Source organism: Oryctolagus cuniculus, chromosome 15 (assembly GCF_051225735.1).
Source record: "Oryctolagus cuniculus isolate XC-2025 breed Fujian yellow rabbit chromosome 15, ASM5122573v1, whole genome shotgun sequence".
Taxonomy (NCBI): domain Eukaryota; kingdom Metazoa; phylum Chordata; class Mammalia; order Lagomorpha; family Leporidae; genus Oryctolagus; species Oryctolagus cuniculus.
The window spans coordinates 37,358,358-37,370,898 of NC_142881.1; the positions used below are offsets into that span (position 1 = coordinate 37,358,358).

General features: G+C 50.4%; 1 pseudogene; it reads left to right on the plus strand.

Moving 5' to 3' along the window:
* The first annotated feature begins 9,471 nt into the window (after window positions 1–9,471).
* LOC100342653 (large ribosomal subunit protein eL18 pseudogene) lies at window positions 9,472–10,026 on the plus strand (annotated as a pseudogene).
* The last annotated feature ends 2,515 nt before the right edge of the window (window positions 10,027–12,541 follow it).

Sequence of the window (12,541 nt, forward strand, 5' to 3'; positions counted from 1 at the left end):
TGTTGAGCACAAAAACCCTATCGACTCCGGGAATGATTCATAAATGAAGGACGAGATTTCCTTGAATCGATATGGTGGAGCCAAAATAAATGGCTCCTCTCGTTCTCTTGAGAAAACATGATGACAGTTTTTTTTCACAGAGATCTCTGATGCAACTGACCAGAGAGCATAATAGGGGGCCCGGCCCAGGCCTGGAGTCTCTGAGACTGGTTGTTCGGCCGCAATGGAGAAGGAGCAGGGGAAGGGGCGGAAGTGGCTTTGGGTGGGTGCCACCCAGCGCAGCAGGCGAGCAGACCTGGGTTTTGACAGATTAAAGATGGCTCCAGCAGATAGGCAGGAGTGGGTGGTGTCCGGGCATCGGCCCAAAGCTCGTCAACAGTGGCAAAGTGAAAACGCACATGGGCGATCCTGGATCGGTAGCGAAGATGCTGGAAGGAAATCTTAGCGAAAAGCCAGAGCAAGAGACGGGAGTGATAAATCAGGCCGGGAGAAGTCTGGGTTGAGGGGTGCTGCCGCCTGGTCCGTCACTCCCGGCCAGCGGGAAGCACACGTGGGGCCCGGCAGCGTTGACTCTAGCACCCTGCCAGTTTATTCTGGCCCCGAGAAAATGAGAGTATCTTGGCTAAAGATGCTGGGGGCAGCAAGTGATTTGCAGTTAAAAAAAAAATTTTTTTTCTCCCTAGGGAACCTAAGATGTGGGATCTCTTAAATCAGGCAAGGTGCTAACGAGCCATGGTGGCAGGAAGCTGAGGCTCACAGGGGGCGGGTGCAGTATCCCAGGATGCTGACGGAAATGAAAAGCAAGAGGAGTCAGTCCCTGTCTTTCTGTGATGGTGGCACACTGCTGACTTCTATTTTTTTTGTTTTTTTTGTTTTTGTTGTTGTTGTTGCTGTTGTTTATTTTATTTTATTTAATGAACATAAATTTCCAAAGTACAGCTTATGGATTACAATAGCTTCCCCCCCCCCATAACTTCCCTCCCCCCCACAACACTCCCCTCTCCCACTCCCTCTTCCCTTCCATTCACATCAAGATTAATTTTCAATTATCTTTATATACAGAAGATCAATTTAACTGCTGACTTCTAAACAACGAATGGCCCAGTGCCAACAAAAACTCCCCAGCTGGGATGCTACACTGGCTGGAAGCCCAGGATTTGAACTCGGGCCTCTGAGCCTCGATTTCCTCGTCCACAGAATAGGTAGAATAATTCCTGCCTCCTCGTGTAAGGATTAGACAAAATGCAGGCCCCAGGTAGGGCAGCTGAGGTCCTTCGCATTCAGCTTAGAAAAAAAGCTGTCCCAGGGAGCGTGGCAGTTCATGGGAAGGAAGCTCCGTTCAAAATTCCAGCGTGAATGGCTGAGACCAGGCAGGGATCAATGAACTTACTAATTCCGTGTGGATAAAATCAGATCCGCACTACATTAAAAAAAAAAAAAATCAATCCAGGGGCCAGTGTCATGGTTCACTTGGCTAATCCTCCACCTGTGGTGCCAGCATCCCATATGGACGCCAGTTCTAGTCCCAGTTGCCCCTCTTCCAGTCCAGCTCTCTGCTGTGGCCCAGGAGGGCAGTGGAGGATGGCCCAAATGCTTGAGCCCTGCACCCTCATGGGAGACCAGGAGTAAACCCCTGGCTCCTGGCTTCAGGCTGGCGCAGCACCGGCCGTAGCAGCCATTTGGGGAGTGAACCAGTGGAAGGAAGACCTTTCTCTCTGTCTCTCTCTCTCACTGTCTATAACTCTGTCAAAAAAAAAAAAAAATCAACCCATCAGTTAAGGAAAGCCACTCTGTAGCTCTCAGGCTGTCTGCCTGTCCCCTGGAGAGCAGACGGACCTTTATGAAGCCCAAATCCCTCTAGCCAGGTCGCTCCCTTGGCCAGAATCTACACGGATTGTTCACACGCTAAGGAAAAGGCGCTGTGTGGGGTGAGCATCCTGTACCAGTCCCAAGGGCCTCCAGTGCTCCTCCTGCAGTGAGCGCCTGGCCCGCCCCCCTCACTGCTGCCTGGGCCTGGGCACCTTTGGAAACGGGAAGCCTTTGCCTGTGCCCACGGGAGTGGGGAGTGCGAGCTGTGTGCGATGTGACTGGCATGCAGGCAGTCTCCTAGCCCCATCCTGGCCACCAAGGCAACAGCCACGGGCTAAGAGACCTGAGCCCTCTGCAGCAGAGCCCACGCCCCCAGTCTTCATTCCTGCTGTGTCCCCTGCCTGGAGCCCTCTTCCCTTCTCTCCATTCCACCCAGCTCTCCCTTCAAAACTGACCTGGCCTGGGCAGACTTCCAGGATCCACCCACTCCCGGATTGGGTTGTTCTTTCCTAAATCCTCCATCCACTGCCCCAGCCTCTGAGGGACCCCTGTCCGCCTGGCAGGAGTTGGTGCCTCTGCCTCCCCGTGGCCTGGGGGCTGCCAGGGGTCCTCTTATCTGTAAGCTCAGGGTCCGTTGCAGTGCCAGTCTCAGTGAGGCTCGTGCAGACCTAGGGGAAGGAGGAATGAAGGCCTCCAGCTGCCTTCCGGCCCACGAATGCCTGCGAAGTCTGTAAGGCAGGGGTCTGTCTTCGCCAGCACGCCACACGCAAGTTGTGAGAACAACTGTGAGATCACTGCTCGCCGCAGCTCACACCTCTTCCCTGGGGCTGTGTTGCTAAGACGTCTGCTCTGCCCTTGACGTTCTCCTTTCTCTGTGAATTGAGTGTTTTTTTTCTGGGTCATTAAAAGTTGTTTAATTTGGTTAATACTGTATTTATTTAATAATAGATTCCACCCTGGAAGCCAAGTTCAGCAACCAGGAGGCAGGGCTGCTTTTTCTTTGATAGAGATCTCCTTGGCTCCAGTAATCTTAGGCCAGCCATGCTCTAGGAAACAGACTCAAATTGAGCACTTGGACTCCTCGGAGAGTTGCTGCAAAGGTGGAGACAGACGTTTAGATAGCTATATACGAAGCCGAAGCTTGTCAGTGCTACCAGAGGGACAGGCACACGGGTGGTAAGTAACGTGTGGGGATGCAGAGAGCACAATCAGTCCGAGAACAGAGGAGGCAGCAGAGACACCAGCTACTCAGATGATGATCGTCTTTGTGTTAGCCTAGCTGGCCCAAACTGTGATCATGATGACATTTGATTATTGCCCGACATTAATTATTTACCAGAGCCACAGCCCTCAATCCATTCTGCACACTGTGACAACATTAATTCTTTTGAAAATATGGGGGGGGGGGGGGCCTGCAGAAAGTTTGTACAAAATACAGATTAGGATAAAAACAATGTATGGATTCCAAAAATATTTGGCACTTAGTTTCTAATTCCATTTTTCATGAACTTTTTGAAGCGGCCTCATCTACTTCCTGCCTTCCTCTCCCATACATAACTCTCAGTGCCTCCTACAGTCTGTAACACAGACCCTCCATTCCCCGTTGTGGACCCATCCCGACTTTCCACTCCAGACAAAGCGGTCCGCTGACTGTCCCCTCAACACAGAGGGGCCTGTCACCTTTGTGAGCGTGATCACACTAGTTCTACCATCTGCAATGTTTTCTCTTGTCTCTCAACCCTTCCAAATCCTGCCTTTTCAGTTTCAACTTCCCCTGGGCTCACACACTCACTTCTTCTTCATTGTCCCAAAGCCAATGTGGGAGACCTGGAAGAAGCTCCTGGCTCCTGGCTTTGGATCAGCACAGCTCCAGCCGTTGCAGCCATCTGGGGAGTGAACCAACAGAAGGAAGACCTCTTTCTCTCTCTCCCTCTCACTGTCTATAACTCTACCTCTCAAATAAATAAATAAATAAATAATCTTTTAAAAAAATTTTAAAAAGGAAGGATCCCAGGATATCCCCCGGGACAGCCTGGGGCTTGTCAAATGCATCCTAGAACAGGGAGTACAGATCCAAGCGGTGCTTCTGCTGGCCTGAGGCCGCCCACCAGGCAGTCATTGAGTCCCCACTATCCAAGGACTCAGTGAGGTCCCTCTCCCTTTTAGTGGAAGTAAGAAGAGCCTGCTCGACCATCCTGTACTTTCTAGACACGCATGCACAGTTCACTTAACCTCCAGCCTCAACTACCTCAACTGTGAACTTAACACATCTAGCATATGCCTCTCAGGACTGTTCAGGGGTTAGAGATGAGAGATTATAGATGACAGAATAGACAGACAGAAAGATAAAGAGAACAAGGAAGGCTGGCAGGCAGGCAGATAAGGAACTACTAGTTATGGTGACACCAGCACAGCTGCTGGGGACTCTAAAAACTAATGCAGAGTGCAATCCGAATGGGGAGGGCAGTCACGGAGATGCAGGACAGAACCACAGTGAGCAGCGTGGATTGTTTCACAATTATAAGCCTCCTGCCTCATGCCCATCTCCCACCATCCCACCCCAGAAACACCCTCTGAAATCAGCCCTTCCTAACCCTGCCAGGTCTTCTCAGCCTGACCCCGCGGAACTCTTGTCTCCGTACCCTTTTCCCAAACACCTGCTTCTACACTGCCGTGCACACTGTTGGCCCTTGGAAACCATATCCTGCTCTCATTGCTGTAAGGTTACGACTACGGGGTGCAAGAGCAGACCACTCCCATCCCCTGCTGTCTCCCCAGGGAAATCTCCTGGACCTCCCACCGACCTCCTCCTGACCGATCCCCAGCCACCGTCTCCACCCCCCACCCCCCCGCCCCCGCCGTGGGTGCTCCACAAATGCTTTCTGAATGAACAAAACCTCCTGTCGTTATTCACTATCTTACAAGCCCTTTAAAAGAATGCCACCAACTCCCCTCCCGTCCCAGCCCCGACAGGAGACGTGCCGCCCCACTATAGAGGGCCGGTGAACCAGAAAGCGAGCTGTAAAATCTGGGCAGCCCAGCTCATTGAGCCACAAAAGCAGGGAACCTTGTGTTTCCTTCCAGCCCCACCACCCCACCAGGAAGACAGACCACCTTTAACTAGGTCAACCAGATTTCAGTCTCCGCTCACTCGCCTCTGTCCCCACGGTCCCCGCGTGCTGGAAGGCACTACATTCACTGTGATGATTTATGTCTGGGGGAAAAAATATTGCAAAGTGTCACCGATTGCTGACCGAACTGGACGAGACCTTCTAAGCCCCGAGTTGGCTACTGCTAAAACTCCCGGCTACTCTGACATGAGCTCGAGGAAGAGGGGAAGCTGCTTTCGAAAAGCTGCCCCATCCGTCACAGGACTTGACCTTCTCACCCCATCCCTTCCTCTGCGCTTCCACAAATGACCAAGCCCAGCTTTCCTCTCATGACTCTGGTGACCCTGCAAGCCAACCCCTTGGTAAACAAAGCAGGACAAACAGCTGGCGTACAAAAAACACTTGCTCAGGGTGACCCCCTGGCCCCAGATTGTCTGCCTCGGGTTGTGCCTTCACCTCGATGCGCGGCAACGTAAAAACCCACGAGAAACGTCTTTCCTTAGAACAGCGGGAGAATATGATGGGGCAGGAAATCTTAGGCCATGGCTTGGAGGATATTGTTGGGCTCAAGCCCAAAGGCGCCCTGACCCAAGTGAATTTGTTATCTTGTTTGCTTTACCCTTGAACCTAAAGCTGCACAAACAGAAGGCTTACAAAATGAGGGGTTCTTGAACTTCGTGTGTGCATATTTATTAATAGACGAGTGAAAAACCAGCATTACTCTCATTCCTGGGAAACTTTCACTCCACCTGCACTTGTGTAACCGGGTCCAATCAAGCCTGAGTTACATGAGAACGTGGATTCTAACTTTAACAAATACATAAAGTCATGACCCTTTTGTTTTGATATGCTGCCTGTTCCAGACAGGCAGAAAAGCCACCACTAAAACCAAGAGGTATACAAGACTTCACAATTTATTAAGAAGATTAGCCGGCTTTAGTTTGTCCACTAATGATTAGTCACTGGCTGTGCATTCTCTTGGAAGCCTCGGAGGTCAGGTAACTCACGGTTTAATTTTGTCTCCCTCTTTTCGTTTTGATATGTCACGGAGCGATGGAAAGTAAGGGTTATTTTAGGCTTGCCCAGGCCAAGCGTGTAATATACAATGTGACAAGCCCACCTTAAATACTGTATGTTTTTTCGCTTTCCACTATATTTGTAGAAGTGCCTGCTGTGAAATCACAAAGTTCATGGTTCAGCTGAACTTTTGAACTCAAGTGAGGATTTGACACAGCAAAACAATCTAAATGAACCCAACGCGACGTTTTCATAGTCGAAACTGCTTTTCAGCCTATTGTCCGCGGTAATTGGGTAGGAAAGTTCTTTATTGATGTTGTAAAAACTACCAGTTTAATAACAGGCGGAGGGAGTGGAGAGGAGATGAGTGGATGTACCTTGGAGCGTCTAAAATCACGCTTCTTTGCGAGTTCACTGAACTCTACCTGACCCCAGGAGGAAGGTCTCCCCAGGACAACCCACCAACGCCAGAGTTTGGGACTGAATGGCTGTAGCCTGCCAGTGCTTAATATCCTGGAGCAAGACGACTTCTCAAATGCTCCACAAAAGAGTAACGTAACTCATTTGAACCAGTAGCTGGGGGCAAGCGCTGTGGCGTAGCAGGTAAAGCCCTGTCGGCATCCCACATGAGCGCCAGTTTGAGTTCCGGCTGCTCCACTTCCAATCCAGATCTCTGCTATGGCCTGGGAAAGCAATAGAGGCTGGTCCAAGTCCTTGGGCCCCAGCACCCACGTGGGAGACCCGGAAGAAGCTCCTGGCTCCAAACAGCTCCATCTGTTGCAGCCATCTGGGGAGTGAACCAGTAGATGGAAGACCTCTCTCTGCCTCTGCCTCTGCCTCTGCCTCTGCCTGGAAGGAAGGGAGGGAGGGAGGGAGGGGAGGAGAGGGGAGGGGAGGGAGGAGGGGAGGAGGGAGGCAGGGAAGGAGGGAGGGAGGGAGGGAGGGAGGGAGGGAGAGAAGGAAGGAAGGAAGGAAGGAAGGAAGGAAGGAAGGAGAGGGGGAGGGAAGGAGGGAGGAAGAGAGAGAGGAAGAGAGAGGGAGGGAGGGGGAGAGGAGGAGGGAGGGAGGGAGGAAGAGAGAGAGAGAAAGAAAGAGAGAAAGGAAGGAAGGAAGGGAGGGAGGGGGGAGGGGAGGAGGGAGGGCCAGAAGCTGCCGTAGCACACAGGGTTGCTACCAGGCACCAGATCCTGCACACACACGTCTCCGGTCAGTCCTCACAATCGCTGTACGAGGCTGCTACTGCGTTACCACTGGACACGTAAGAAAACTGCAGAGAGATTAAGCAATTGCCCAAGATCACACAGCTAGAATAAGGCCTCTCTGTGCCCGAGTTTCCCACCTGCAAAACTGAAATGTTGGGTTAACCTCAGAGAAGGGGTGTTAAGGGCTGGCTGATCCACATGCAGCAGAAAAGGAACACTCCATGGAGACGACCGAAGAGCTTCATTTGCAGCAATTCTGACGCAACTTCCCAGGCAGGCAGGATCTCCCCAGCTTCACTGAAGAAATGGAGCTGGGCTGGCTAACTGACGTGCCCAGGGTCACACGACTGGCCAGAGTGGATTAGGATAAGATCCCTGGTTCTTGGGTTTATGCTCCGCCTGTGTCTTGGCGGCAACAACGTGACATCGCTTAGGTCTCCTCCGCCTCATGGCTGAAGTTTGGATTGAGTTTGAGAGCGACGGTCGGTGAAACTGGTGGGAGGACGGTTTGTTTGGTTTGACTAAGTACCAGACTGACCCTCTTGGAGTTTTTATTTCAAAAACAAAATCATCACCTCTTGGCAGGGAGCAGGGCCATTGGATATTTCTAACATCACTCGTGGGGCACACAAGATTATCAACTTAAAAACGAGCCTGCTATAGATTCATTGAATTTGTCCCGCCTGTGGGTGCTTTGGGGGTCCTTTTACAGCCCTCAGGCTGAACGCTCCCCACCCCTGACCTCTTGGATCGGGGAGCAGATGTGGCCAGAAAGCTCTCCTGCAGCGTGGGGCTAACCCCTGCTATCTCTAGGTATCTACCACCCCTCTTCAGGGTGATCCACTCTTAAAAAAGCCAACAAAGTCTGCCGTGCACTAACATTGAGCTTAAAGTGTCCAAAGCACTTAGGCTAGCCCTTTAGTAAATGCTTAGCAAAAGTACATTCTTTTGTCTCCTTTCTTGTCGTCTTCTGGTTAATATTATTATTGCACCCGTCCCACCATTGGCTTGGAAGATACATGCACTCATACTAATTCTGGGGGCTACTCTCAAGCCACAACGACAAAATACCACCAACTGTAGCTACAAACACGTTCATTTCCCACAGTCTGGAGGCTGAGCAGCCCAAAGCACCCACAGAGTTAGTGTCTACTGGGGTCTTCCTTTCTGGTCCGCACTCGGTACTTCTCCTTCTGTCTTCACGGATGGGAAAGATAAGGGGTCTCTCTCTGACTTCTTTACATTTAATCCTCTTCATGTTGGGTCCATGTTCTTGAACCAATCACTGCCCACAGATTACTCCTTTTTTTTTTTTTTTTTTTTTTTTACACAGGCAGAGTGGACAGTGAGAGAGAGAGAGACAGAGAGAAAGGTCTTCCTTTTGCTGTTGGTTCACCCTCCAATGGCCAGCCACCGATGCCGGTGCACTGCGGCCAGCGCACCGTGCCTATCTGAAGGCAGGAGCCAGGTGCTTCTCCTGGTCTCCCATGGGGTGCAGGGCCCAAACACTTGGGCCATCCTCCACTGCACTCCCGGCCCACAGCAGAGAGCTGGCCTGGAAGAGGGGCAACCGGGACAGAATCCGGCGCCCCGACCGGCACTAGAACCCGGTGTGCCGGAGCCGCGGCGCCGGCCAGGTTACCCCTTCTAATACCATCACATTGGATGTTAGGATCCATCGTACAAATTTTAGGGGGACACAAACAGAGCACAGAACCTCAAAATCATAACACACAACCTTGAATTATCAAGGTCTAGCATTATTTGATTCTTACATCCATTCCTTATTAAGCCTTAGTCCATATGTTGTGGATCTTGAAGCCTCCTACCTTCCTAGGTATTATAATTGTTTATACAACCAATATTAATTCACCAAATATTCATTTGCTTTTTTTTGTTTGTTCTCACTCTTTTTCTTTTTTCATCTCTGAGCTTCCACTGGGATTATTTTTCTGTTCCCTGAAGAACACACTTGTATTTTTTTTTGGTAGTCTACTAATAATTCATTTTCTTAAATTTTGAGTATCTTTCTTGAATAATATGTTCCTAGATTTAGAATAGTAGGTTGGCAGTTTTTCTTTTTCCCAGCACATTAAAGATATTATCCCATTGTTTTTTGTCTTCCATTGTTTCTGCTGAGATGTCATTGTTGCTTTTGAAAGATTAGGTCCAGAGTGCTGTGTCGCATTCACATGTCATCATGCATGCTCTGCTCGTTGAAGGCTTTCCACACCCATTCCAGTGCCTGCCTGCCTGCCCCTGCCTCTGTCCCTGCCCCTGACCCTGCCCCCACTCCCTCCCTCCCTGGATGTGGCCAGGCAGGAGTCGCCATCATGAGAGTCAACATTTGCCAAGACAAGGAACAAAAGGTTCACCACAAGGAGCCCAAGAGCCAGGACATCCACCTAGGGCTGTTGGTCGAGCTAGCCAGGTTTGTGGCCAGATGAACCAACCCCACCTACAACTAGGCTGTGCTGCTGAGGTTGTTCATGAGCCACACCAACCGGCCACCCCCTCCCTGTCCCAGCGGATGATCTGGAAGATGATGTCTCCTGGCCTGGCCGGGAAAACAACACAGCTGTGGTTGTAGGGAGCGTGACAGAGGACCTGCGGGCTCGGGAAGCACCTGCACTGAAGGCGTGTGCGCTGTGCGAGACCAGCCAGGCCATAGCCGCATCTCCTTGAATTTGACCAGCTGGCCCTGGACTCCGCCAAAGGACTGTGGCGCTGTCCTGCTCTCCGGTCCTCGCAAGGGTGGAGAGGTGTACTGGCATTTGGGCAAGGCCCCAGGAGCCCCACACAGCCACACCAAACTGTATGTCCACTTCGAGGGCAGGAAGGTCACGGAGGGAAGAGGCAGACGAGCCAGCTGTGGCTACAAAAACTAACCCTGTGTCCCATGCTGTTCATAAAAATATTTTTGGATTAAAAAAAAAATTAGGTATCAGTCTAATTGTTACTCATTTGAAGGGAGCCTATCTCTGTTTTCTTATTATTCTCAAGATTATGTCTTGGGGGCCAGCGCTGTGGCGTAGCAGGTAAAGCCGCCACCTGCAGTGCCAGTATCCCATACAGGCACCAGTTCTAGTCCCGGCTGCTCCACTTTCGATCAAGCTCTCTGGTAGGACCTGGGATAGCAGTAGAAGATGGTCCAAGTGCTTGGGTCCCTGCACCTGCGTGGGGGACCTGGAAGAGGCTCCTGGCTCCTGATCCGCTCAGTTCCTGCCACTGCAGCTGGGAGTAAACCAGCAGATGGAAGACCTCTCTCTATCTTCTCAGCATTCACATCTAAACACCCAGGACTGCTGACTGCAAAAACCTATGCCTGTCTGCCTGCGGCCTGAACCTGAAGCTGCTCTCTAGCAAGCCGCGGTGAATAGATAAGACCATCACTGCTAAGTGAACTTGGGGAGTTAGTGGATAATACACGCTTGGTTGAGAGAACTCTGAGACACGGTCTCACTGCTTCTCAGACCCCCTCAGCAGGGGTGAGCTCTGGTTATGGCTCATAATATAATGCACCTTCCGTTGGCTTCCAAGTCCTACTTTCCTAGGATCACTTCCCAAATCAACTATTTGCACCAAAAATCCTTATCTCCTAACCTGCTCTGGGGGAACTGAAGCCAATAAAGACAGGAGCCATTCAAGGAAACTGAATTGTGCATTTGAAGAATCACTCAGGAACGTGTGTCTTCCAGGAATCATCGTGTAGCTTATATTGGACCGACCTCCCATCAATAATTACAGATGCTTGACAAAATAAAGTAATAGGTCAAAGTTACTAGAAAGCAACCAAAAGCCAGCAGAAACTGGAGCAGACAGACTCAAAGAAGGAACTGAAATGGATAAACTCTACTCTTGCATAGATTTTCACCTGAGGCCGCACCTCAGTCTGCCAGGCGCAGGAGAGATGAGCTTAAGCACAAAGGGTCAGTTTACCGTGGGGAGAAGTCAGAGTTAGGAATTCAGGGCTATCACAGCAGCTGAACATTGGAGAGAGAAATTCCAGAAACAGTGAGTCACAGAGAAGGAGCTTCAAATTTTCCATATAAATTCTCCTCAAATCCTCAACTAACCCCTGAGCCATGCATGCACGGGGAAGCCTACAAGGAGCCGAGGGGAAAGCAGCAGCTGCAAGACTGGAAACACAGGCAGCTTTCCCAGCGCTGGGGATCTGGAGCTCGGAGTTCAAGGCCGAGGGAGTGAAGGAAATGGGTCATCACTTCAAGCCTGCCACTGAGATCCAGAAGGGCCTCACCTGAGGAGAAACCACAGTCTGGAGGAGGCAGGATCACTCCCCAGCGCTGGAGGCTACGTCCTGGAATCAAGTGCAAATCCAAATACACCCCCTCCGGGGCTGGCACTGTGGGGTAGCCAGTAAAGCTGCCACTTGCAAGTCCAGCTCCCTGCTAATAGCCTGGAAAAGCAGTGGAAGATGGCCCAAGCACTTGGGTCCTGACCTGGGTGAAACTTCCGGCTCCTGGCTTCAGCCTGACCCAGCCCTGGCTGTTGTGGCCACCTGGGGAGTGAACCAGTAGATGGAAGATCTCTCTCACTTGCTCTCTATAAATCTGTCCTTCAAGTAAATAAATGAATCTTTTATAATATAAACCAAATGAAACTCCCAGAACTGAAAAATATTTGAAATTTTAAAAACTCACTGAAGAGTCACGGCAAATTTGGCAATACAGAATGAGGGATTTGTGGACATGATGCCAGGTAACAGAAATCATACAAACTGAGTTTAATAGGAAAAAAAAAAGTGGGAGGAAAAAGAACAGAGCCATGATGACCCCTAGGAAGGTGTCAGCTGGCCTAATATACAGTGACTAGAATGGCAAAAAGAGAGAGGATTGAACAGAAAAAAAAATTTTTTTAAGATTTATTTATTTATTTATTTGAAAGAGTTACACGGAGAGAGAAGGAGAGGCAGAGAGAGAGAGAGAGGTCTTCCATCCACTGGTCCACTCTCCAAATAGCCGTAACAGCTGGAGCTGGGCCAATCCGAATCCAAGAGCCAGCAGCTTCCTCCAGGACTCCCAAGCAGGTGCAGGAGTCCAAGGACTTGGGCCATCCTCTACTGCTTTCCCAGGCCATAGCAGAGAGCTGGATCAGAAGAGGAGCAGCTAGGACCCAAACCAGCACCCATATGGAATGTCGGCACTGCAGGCGGTGACTTTACCCACTACACCACAGTGCTGGCCCCGGAAAAAATTTTTTTAAAAAATACTAGCCAAAATTTTTCCTTATTTGATGAGCCCACAGACTGAACATGCCAAAGGAAGCCTACGAAGAATAAAATCAAGGAAAACCACACACAGGCATCTTGCAGTAAAACTGCTGAAAACCAAAGATAATATTTGAAAGACAGCCAAGAGAGAAAGGATACATCACATAGCAGGG